The sequence below is a fragment of the Cololabis saira genome, chromosome 4 (assembly GCF_033807715.1).
Source record: "Cololabis saira isolate AMF1-May2022 chromosome 4, fColSai1.1, whole genome shotgun sequence".
Taxonomy (NCBI): domain Eukaryota; kingdom Metazoa; phylum Chordata; class Actinopteri; order Beloniformes; family Belonidae; genus Cololabis; species Cololabis saira.
Window position 1 is genome coordinate 15552784 of NC_084590.1, and position 11312 is coordinate 15564095.

The window sequence follows — 11312 nt, forward strand, 5'->3', positions numbered from 1 at the left end:
CGCATGCTCATGCAAACACCCACACTGTGTTTGTCTTTTCTAACACACACACACACACACACACACACACACACACACACAGAGACACATGCACGCCGTGGTGTTAAGAGAGTCCCCACCCCCGCTCTGACACCAGCAAGCTTCAGCAGACCCAGCAGACACAATGAGGATGGATAGAGCAAGGGTCGGCTGGTGTCACAGAGAAAGAAAAGAAGAAGAGCTGAAAGCCTCTGCTCTGCTGTTCTTCTCTCTGCTCTGCTCTGCTCTGCTCTGCTCTTAGAGGATTATTCCAGCTCCAGTTCACTGAGAACGACTCAGACCGGTGCCAGGGAGCCTCAGACAAACCCTAACACCATTATTTGGCAGCACTGCATCATCACTGTGTGTAATCATGGCCTGTAGCAGGCCGACTGACACAGAAACTGTAATGATGCTGGAATCTGCTGAGCGTGCACGCTCTCTCTCCCAGCACCGGCCCGCTTCACTCCTGCACAGTTGTGCGCATTCATGCTGAACAGCTGCCAGTGCACTGTCCCACGCCGGGGCGTGCCACCGCAATAACTTGCAAAGAAGTGCTTTGCTGAGGAGAGCCGACTTCTGGCAGTGCTCACTTGATCTCAGAGATGCTGCTTCTGAAAGCAGCATTTGAAAGTAAAACGTGAAGAAGCTACTTGTGGTTTGGGGAATTGGAACGCCACCTGAACAGATTAAACAGAGATGATGGCAACAAGGATGATAATTGCTTTAGACTATTTTTTTAACATCATTTTAAAACTCACAGGCCTCTGTTTCACATGTGTACACTTGCATCATGTTTCAATTGTGCATACAGGCCAAAGTTGTGATCTCTTTTGCAGAAACAGAAACATTTCTCCAAAATAATGACCAAAGACTGACTGATTGGTAACACAGCAAGTTTTTCCGTGACTGGAATGACGATGAGGAGTTTTGGAAGTCTGTCCTTTGGTCTGATGATATTCATGGATGCTGCACTTTTCTAGTGAAGGAAGGGAGACGCCTTTAACTCATAAAACACAGTCCCCACCATGAAATGTGATGGTGGGAGCATATTGCTGTAGGGGCTGCGTCAGGTACAGGGAACCTTCTCTGAGTTCGAGGGATCACGGAGTACGCCAATATTCTGAAGAACACTGTAGAGAAATCTGCTGATAGTCCAGATTTACGTTCCTAGGTAAGTCCCAATAAGACAAGGATCCAAAACCTGCATCAAACTCAATAAAGTTCGCTCTAGCTTTGGCTTACGATTAAACTTCGTTGGTCCTTTTATCTCAGACAAAGATGTTATAGGTTGTCATTAACCTGACATGTTACGGTGAAAGTCTTTGGGCTTCATCAGAGTGTCACATGATGGTGCGTGACTCGTCTTCATCAGCTGATGTCAGTGAATAATGCAAGGCGTGACTCACCTGTCAGATTTGACGGGTGAAGACAACAAACAATTCAATTTTTCAATTTTATTTATATAGCGTCTAATACAACAGATGTTGTCTCTAGACGCTTTCCAGAGATCCAGAACATGAGCATAAACATAAACATAAACATAAACCCCCGAGCAATTATTACATAAAAAATGGCAGGTAAAAACTCCCATAGTGGGAGAAAAGCCTTAAGCCAAACAGTGGCAAGGAAAAACTCCCCTTTAGGAGGGAAGAAACCTTGAGCAGGACCAGGCTCATAAGGGGGGACCCTCCTGCCGAAGGCCAGACTTGGGGAGTCAGGGACGTCAGCAGCACACAGCAGGCAGGTGGAAGCAGCAACGGGATGACCGGGGACGCAGGGGGGGGGACGCAGCTCCCGAAGCTCCAGCCTGCAAACATGCACAAAAGAGAAAAAAGGGGGGTCGGCACAAGAAACTACAGGAACGATGGACAAAAATGATGGCTATGAGATATTTATAATAAATAAAAATGGTAATGGAGAAGAGAGGCATGGAAAAGGAGAGAGGAGAAGAAGGGTGAGAGGCACCGCCCAGCGGATCATGTCGGTGCCCCCCTGCAGCATAAGCCTATAGCAGCATATCTACCGCGAAGCTATATTTGAGACTAATATAGGAGGAGACAAGGAGACAAACAAACACCAGCGCTGGATCAGGGAGGCTAGAGAGATCAGGGGTCCGAGGACCCTCAACAGGGACGCGGGAGCCTTCGTGCTCTCTCCCACCTGGAGGGGACGAACGGACGGCAGAGGCCGTGACCCGCCTGTCAAATCTGACACCAAACATGTCAGGTGGTAGATAACAACCTAAAAAATCCTTGAGAAGTTTAATATGCCTTAAACATTTTAGCAGGACTCCCGGAGTGGCCCACTCAAAACCGAGATCTCAATCCTGCTGTTAATCTATGGAGGTGATTCAAAGTTCACGCGGATCGGACGAGCTGGAAGAATTTGCCACATAACACGGGGCTAAGAGACATGTGCAAGTTTAGCTACCGTGCGGTTTACATGTTTTTGTCTGTGCTTCTTTTCTGATATTTTAACCTGCATTCATCTGTTGTTTTTAATGATTTTCCCCTGTTCTTTTTCCGTTTAATGTCTTTGTAAAACCCTTTGCGTATGAAATGTTCTCTACAATTACATCAGATCAATAAGATTAGATGATTCAATAAAACACTATACAGTTTTTCACTATTGCTTAAACACATTTCACGATACTGCCCTCACTTTTCACAAAACTCTAAACACAAAACACTTTTCTAAAGCTACGTACACTAAACCTCACAGTTTCTTTTCAAAACCAACCCATCACACCAAAACAGCTGCTCATATGCTCAAAAACCAACCCATCACACCAAAACAGCTGCTCATATGCTCAAAAACCAACCCATCACACCAAAACAGCTGCTCATATGCTCAAAAACCAACCCATCACACCAAAACAGTTGCTCATATGCTCAAAAACCAACCCATCACACCAAAACAGTTGCTCATATGCTCAAAAGCAAACTCTGACACCAAAATACCACTCAAGGCCTGTGAAAATGTAAACACTATTGAGCATCATTAACCACATTACCAAAAAAATTTAAAACACAATGTTCACAGTGTGAGACTGTTCTTTTTACAGTTTCACAACTGCCAGGATGCATTTGAGCAACCCTTATTTATTCTCAAATATGTTTTGGGCATTTACTATAGATTTGTGCATTTCATGGGAATAGTTACATAATGCAGAAAATGCAGTAATATCACAACTCAATGCAAAAATTAGTACTGTAAACTCCATAGAGGATCCATTACACACAATAGATACAGTACAGTAACAATTGAGAACACAATGTTCAGGGTGGTATTTCTTTTATTACAGTACGTTTGAAAATTGACACAGTATGTTGTATGTTGACACCGAAATCATGGGGCGGCATCACGTCGGGCCGGGTCGGGCCACAGGACCTCATCAACGTCACAGGCAATATTGTCCATAGCCAAACAACGTGGGAAGAATGCCCTGGCATGCCGCACCCAGCCTTGGAACGCCTCCACAGCCACATCATCACAGGCCAGGTCCATAGCCCTGAGAAGGTTCTCTCTGGTGTAAGGTTGGCGGTCATAGACCTTCCACCGCCATGATGAGAAGAACTCCTCTATTGGGTTTAGGAACGGAGAGTAGGGTGGCAGACATACACTAATGAATTGCTGATTGATGTTACAGTTTTTCACAATTGTTTAAACACATTTCCTGATAGACTACCTCACTTTCTCAAAACTCTAAACACAAATTACAAAACTCACACACAAAATGCAAAATCCTACACTTCTCTTGCAAAAGCACACTCTACCCTCAAAACAGTGTTAACTCTTCACTAAATGGTATTTCCTTCTCAAATGCCAAACACATCTGACACGAACTCCTCTTCTCCTGTCTTGATCATCTATTTTTGTTTTTGAGGCTTCAGCAAACTGCACTGACTTATATAGGTGTGGTCACATCATTTGCAATAGGTGTTTTCAATTATGAGTAGTTGTGTTTACTGATTGACACCAGGTATGTTCATTGTGTTCAAGTTTTGCTGATTGTGGGTAGCATTTTGCATCACATGAGCTTCACAATGCATATTGGAGCAGAGTTATATGCAAAATGTGTTTTAGCACGGTAAAATGTGTTTAGAGTTTTGAGAAAAAGGGGATGGGTTTTGTGAAAAGTGTCTACAGGTGAATTGTGTTTGTGGTTGTGGCAAAAGGGGGGTAGTTTTACTAAATGTGTTTAGGCAACTGGTCATTTGGTTTAGAGTACTGGGTTTTGTGTTTTGGCAATAGAGAAAAACTGTAATATGCATAGTATTAAGTGGAAAAGAAATTAATTTAGCAATAAAAATAGTACAAATAAAAACACAACATACAATAAATTGAAATTCAATTAAAATTCAAAATACTTTATTGATCCTGAAGGGGATATTGAGTGATACAGGTTATATTAACATGAGAACCGGAGGTGTGGGGCGAGTGGAGGGTTATGTGTGCAAGCTATCGCACTCATATTTCACAGTTCCATCAGTGGAGTGAAATAACGGAAAAAAGCAGAATAAAAAACTGTAGAGCTGTACAGTCTAACAACAGTGGGAATGAAGGATCTGAGGTGGTGATCCGGCGGCTCGGAACCATCATCAGAGATCCTCAGTTGTAAATCATAAAGACAACACTGATTATTAATCCTTTTAGCCTTGTATTTATTTATTTTCTTCATTTCTTTCACCTGAACACATCAGTGAAATATTCTAATTCAGCTTATTGGTTATGTGTCTTTGTGCATTTGGAAGAAAACCAGCTGTTAACACAGCTGTTGTGGTTACGGTCATTTTTTTGAAGTTGATGGTGTTTGAAGTTGATTAAAAAGGGGCTAATGTCTTTGAATTTCACTTTAGTATCTTCATTAAACATTTGACACGCATTACTAAAAGGCAAACAATACAACGTTTATCTACATGCGATTACAGTTGAGATGGAAAAGTGCACTCTTTCCCTTCAAAGATTTTATATATCCATATATAATTCAGAGTTATTCGTTTGCCAGAGGTCTTAAAATTAAACACAAGCTCAGATGAATAATTGATGCCATATTGCACTGTGTCATTATTTATTGGACAAAATCTAAGACAAAATGGAGAAATAGTGTGTGGGGAAAAAAACCAAAATATTGATTCAGTGGCTTATAGAAGACCTTTAATTTGAACTCATAACTCTCTTTATTACGTAGTGTATCTCACACAGACTTTGACTGGACTATTTTTAGCCCTGGATTTTCTCATTCACCAGACTTTCCATCTTAACTCGGCTGTTGGTTTGGGAGTTTAGTTCTCAGGGAAACAGCTTCACATTTGACCTAACAATACTTTTGGATACAAACGAGCCCATGGCCGATCCAACGAGTGCAACATGCCCTGCAGATCTCTGCAAAAACCTCCCAAAGTTATAATCCCACAACCGCCACCGTGTTGACATGCTACCTGGTTCTAGGATGGCTTATTCATTTATTTTACTGATTTCTCTGAGCCTTGCAGAGTCTGACCTTGGAGCGAACTCGCTGCGCCGGGAGGCCCATTTTGGGAAGACTGACCTCTGTATTGAATGTTTACTCTTCTTCATGTTTACTTTAATCTTTGGAAAAGTTCTAAACATAGAGATTGATGGTTAGCAACAGTTACTTGTCTTAGAGCTTGGTAAATGTGTTTCCTGCTTGGTTCTGTGTTAACACACACCCTTAGAACTTCAGACCAGCAAGCAGACAAAAATCCTCACTTTTACAAAGCTGGTCACACTTGCTGATGATCAATTAATCAAGTCCATCTCATAATCATCTTTTTGGATTGTTGGAGGAAGTCGAAGTAGAGAAACCCCAGAGAGACACAAGGAAAGAAAACAGTGCTAACCATCACACCTAGCATGCTGGCCACCTTCGTTCTTGTAAAGCAATTAATGACACTGTGGGATATGTCATTAATTGCTCTTTCATGATGTTTCACAGCATCAGCATCTAAACATAAATTGGCAAATCCTTTCACACCCCCATGGTGGATGCACTGATGCGAATCCTTTGACAGAATTACATAAAAACACGATCATAATCTCATAATAACAAATCAAAATCCTCAAATCCCCAGATTCCAAGTCAGGCTGATGTTGAGGCAGAAAGTGCAGGACCAGAGGGAGAGTGTTTATGATGGTCCCTGAAGACGAACCCATCTGCTGCAACAGACAGGCCAGCAGCTGACTGGAGGCTAAACCAGCCAGCACTAGCGTTCCCTTCTCTCAGCCACTTTTTATGCTGATGCACGTCCAGCTATTTGACCGTTTCATTGAACGGCTGAATCTGCTGCTGCACGGCCCACAGAGATCAATAATGTCACACTGTTCCTGCCGGTATCGAGAAACACTCAAGAAGTATTATTTCAAAACACTTGGCAGCCACATCCTCTAATTACAAAGTAATCGCTGCGATTAGGTTATTGTCAAACATGGAGACTTCAAAATGAGATGTGCCAACAGCTTCATATTCTCCATCTTCCGAGGCTTCGTGTTTGAGTGTGCTTGTTATTTCTGTACGTAACGCCGTGGAGCATCAGGCTGAATGAAGGTAAAAGCAGACCATGCACCTGCTTTAAACTACTACTACTATTACTACTACTACAGTCACATAGCAGACGCTTTTATCTAAAGCAGGGGTCGGCAACCCGCGGCTCTAGAAGAGCAAAAATGTTTGACTTTTTTTTTTCCCCTTTTTAGGGCCCGAAGCACTTACAGTGCGAAGGCCCTATTGTATCTGTAGGAATTCTTTCTTTCTTTCTTTCTTTCTTTCTTTCTTTCTTTCTTTCTTTCTTTCTTTCTTTCTTTCTTTCTTTCTTTCTTTCTTTCTTTCTTTCTTTCTTTCTTTCTCTTTCTTCTGATGAAAGGAGGGCCTTTTTGCCCCCCTAAACGTGCCCAAAAAGTCACCAAATTTTGCACGCAAGGCAGGCCTGGCGAAAAATTTGATATTTAATGGTTTGCATTAATAGGAGTGGCAAAATGGCTCAACAGCGCCCCCTAGAAAACTTTGTGCCTCAAGCCCCACAATACAAAACAAAAGTCTCTTGGCGCCATGGCCAAAACCGAACCGGAAGTCAGCCATTTTGAATTAATCATGTCATTTTGGCGAAATATATGCCATTCCTTCGGCAGTTGATACGGCCCGAACCGTAACGTGCACCCAGGTGTGTTATACATCAAAATGTGCGTCTCCATCCTGCGATAACACACATTACTTGTCTCTTTCAAAAGTGTTACCGTGGCGACGCTAGATGCCAAAAAGCGCGCCCACCCTTCATCTGATTGGTTCAGACAGAAAAAACTTTGCGCCTCAAGCCCCATAATACGCTTTGACGTACATGAACGAAAATCAGTACACACCTGTATCATGTCGCAACTAAAAGAAAAGTCTCTTGACACCATGGCCGAAACTGAACAGGAAGTCGGCCATTTTGAACATTTTGAATTAATCGTGTAATTTTGGTGCAATTTATGCCATTCCTTCGGCAGTTAATACGGCCCGAACCGTAACGTGCACCCAGGTGTGTTATACATCAAAATGTGCGTCTCCATCCTGCGATAACACGCATTACTTGTCTCTTTCAAAAGTGTTACCGTGGCGACGCTAGACGCCAAAAAGGACGTGATTGGTCCATATTTGATAGTTCCCCAAAAGTCACCAAATTTTGCATGCAAGCCAGGCCTGGCGATACATTTGATATTTCATGGTTTGCTTTAATGGGCGTGGCCTAACGGCTCAACAGCCCCCCCTAGAATACTTTTCTCTGTCATAACTTTTAAATGGTTTGACATAAAGAGTCGTGGGTGGTGTCATCGGACTCGGTATTGAGTCCTTGACCATAATTGGGGAAAATTAGCCCCGACCCTTCTTCTGATTGGTTGTCCCTATTTTCTGATAACTTTTGAATGGTTTGACATAGGAAGTCGTGGGTGGTGTCATTTCTGATATGCTTATTGGGGACGGTGGCCATGAGTGCGAGGGCCCGTTCATCGCTGCTTGCAGCTTTAAATCTTTCTTCTTTTTTCTCTTTTTTTTCTTCTTTTTTTCCTTTTTTCTTTTTTCCTCGACATTTCGACTTTTTTCGCGACATTTTGACTTTTTTCTCGAGATTGTACTTCAACATTAATCTCGACATTTCGACTTTTTTCTCGAAGTGCATAATGAAAAAAAACATCTTCCCCCAGTTATAACTAATATAGATACATGCAGCATGTGTTGTCTTCATTCTAAGGCTTATACAAGACTTTTCATTTTTTGCGGCTCCAGACATATTTGTTTTTTGTGTTTTTGGTCCAATATGGCTCTTTCAACATTTTGGATTGCCGACCCCTGATCTAAAGCGACTTACATCTGAGAGAACAAACACAAGCAAGAAAACTTTAATACATCACAGCTTTCGTTTTACAAAAGAAATGATGTCCTTGTACCGGCACGAGAAGTATTTTGATTTGTTGTGAAACACAACAAGGGCACGTTTGAATACATCCTATTGTTTGTTGCCATGTGATTTAACAATGCAAGCTGTCCTTTCTGGCCGACTTTGATGAAGCTCCTCATTTGCTGACTGAAAGGTCGATGCATTTATTAAAAGGCCATGAGATTCACACGTGATTCCCCAGCTGCACGTTGTGTTGGACTGTTGGGGCAAAGGCAGTTGCTAATTGACCATAACTATTACACCAGATTCATTTCCAGAGGTGCCCAAACTTTTTCCTTGCAAACAGTAAAACTAACCATTTACAGTGAAACACTGTGGTTTTCACTCCAACTCTCCATCCAAGCTCAAGGTTTCTTCTTCCTTTTGTCTGTGAAGGTTACATTTAAAATGTTAGACTATTTAATATTTAAGATCCGTGTCTGCAGTTATTGTGGGCAACTTCAGTATAAATAAGCATGAAACATAAAGTCCGTCTCCTGGACATAAAACTCGTCAAGGGGTGGACCATGAAGTGAGATTAGCGGGTTAAAGAGTTCTCTCAAGTCTGAAGCCAAGATTTACAGAGTCACAGAAACGGAGCTTAAATCATCCAGATCGCCATGGCAACACTCATAATCTGCAACAGAGTAGTTCACTTTCAGAGTTTTGATTTAAACAATATATAAAAATCAACCCCTCAGAGGTTATCTTTCGTGGTCGTATTTCAGATGTAAGCATTTATACTGTATATCATCAGGCAGAAGTGCTAAATGTTGACGTGTCACATTTGAACCAAACTCAAAAGTGTCTGATGTTGAATCAGTACTTTAACGCAGCAGAAAGAACTTTTCTGCATGTTCAAGTATCACGTCCATTTCCGCTCCAGCAGGAGAAAAGAAAAGGAAAAGGAGGAAAGAGAAACTAAACACCTGAGTCAAGCATCGGGATTTCAAGAAACTACTTAAATGTGTACGACTTGCCAGTTGCAGAATGGAGGAAAGACCCAGAGGAACTTCCACCCATAGTGAATTATCTGGTTTATAGCATCAGTAGCTACACTATGCAAACGTTTAAAAGTCGCAAGTTATTGGAAGCCCATTAACAATCCTGCAGCCACTTGGTTGAGACTTTCAAATCCACAAACCGGAAAACTACCAAAGCTCAGTCACAGGCTACTTTCTACAGTAAGGTTTCACTTCTCCACTTTATTAATGCTTCCCTCACCTATTGACTCAGTCTGGTGTGTGTGTTGTGGTGGGGGCTTCCAGATGTACGATGGACATCTCACAAACTTCAGGATAAGTCCTGCTATCAGCACTCTTTAGGAAGTACGTGGTTAGTTAGGCGGCTCGTTGTAAAGTTGATGTGATTTCTACAGCGAGCAACAACCACGGGCCAACTCTGTGGCTTCATGGTGGCATTTCTTTCATGTCCATGCCAGAACCTAAAAAAAAAAGAAAAGACAGGCCACATCCTGCTGTCAGTTTTGATTCAACAACCATCTTGTGACCTGCGATGACGGTTCGTCACACAGCAGCGTGGTGATGGAACAAGATCAATCATGCTCCACAAAAACGTTGCAGCAGTAATAAAGATGGACGGCTGGGGTTTGACTGGACAGTCGCCACAATGTGATGTCACGTTTTATTTCTCTACGGGGGACCGCTGAGTTAAAACTAACAAGTTTACTTTGTGCTGCTTAAAAGAAGCTGAAGAATTTGATTTGATAAACTTAATCACAATATAATGTTGACTCATTATTTGTATCACTAAATGTTTTCAAAAGTTGCTCCTTTGAAAACATTTTCAATGTTTTTGTATTCGTATATTTGAATCAAAAATCCATCCTTTTTTGACTCTCCGAATCAGGAACAATGGATGGAGATAATAGAGGAAATCTATGTAATGGAAAAACTGACACATCGTTTAAGACTGCAAGAAACGCAGCTGGAGGACAAATGGCTGAAGTGGACATCTTTCAAGACCTGGTACAGCGACAAAGACTGTTGAAGGATCACCAGATACAGAGGACGAAACAGGGAACCAACAGATGACCATGTAGGAATGCTACTCCCAACAGGGCTTTAATTTGTTTTTTGTTTTTTTTGTTTTCTTGTGTGGCTGTTTGGTTTTTGTTTTTGTATTGTGCAAAATGTGAAAAATCAATAAAAAACAAAGTTAAAAATAAAAAAATAAAAAAAATCCATCCTTTTTTGAGCTGAAATTGAATCTGTGTGATTTTTTTTTTTGCCCTCCTGCCTCATTCACACGGTGCAGACATCTTAAAGGAGTCGTGTGTTTCCCTTCCTTATCCTGACGGGTCAACAACATCCTAAAACAACTTGTGTTTAACGCAAAAATCAATAGTCCATATTGTATTTAGATCCTGATGTTTCATATTAAGTATTAAGCTACTGATCTTGAGCTATCATGCACTCATTGAAAATCTGGACACCGGAGCTTCCTCTGGTGGAGCGGACACAGTTAGACGTTCAGCCGTCGTCGTTGGGTCCGGCTGTCTCTGGATGCTGCTGTTAGGGGACAAATGTTATAGTTCACCAGAAATGGGTTCAAGCACTTCTCATGACTTCCAGCTAGTATCAACAAAGAGCTGAAAATGTTTTTTTTCTTAATCATGAAACATTCAAGATAAATGCAACAAATATGCAGCCCTCCCACTGGGGAAGAACTGGATCATCCAGCCTTCCAGCAGATTTAAAAATTAAAAATAAACCCAAATGCAAATATTTTTCAAACTGTATCATTAATCTGGGAGCTGAGAACAATACGGATAGGCAGAGGAAGATGAATCCCTCCATGTACGTCACTACTTGACAGCATTGATTTTGCGGTACA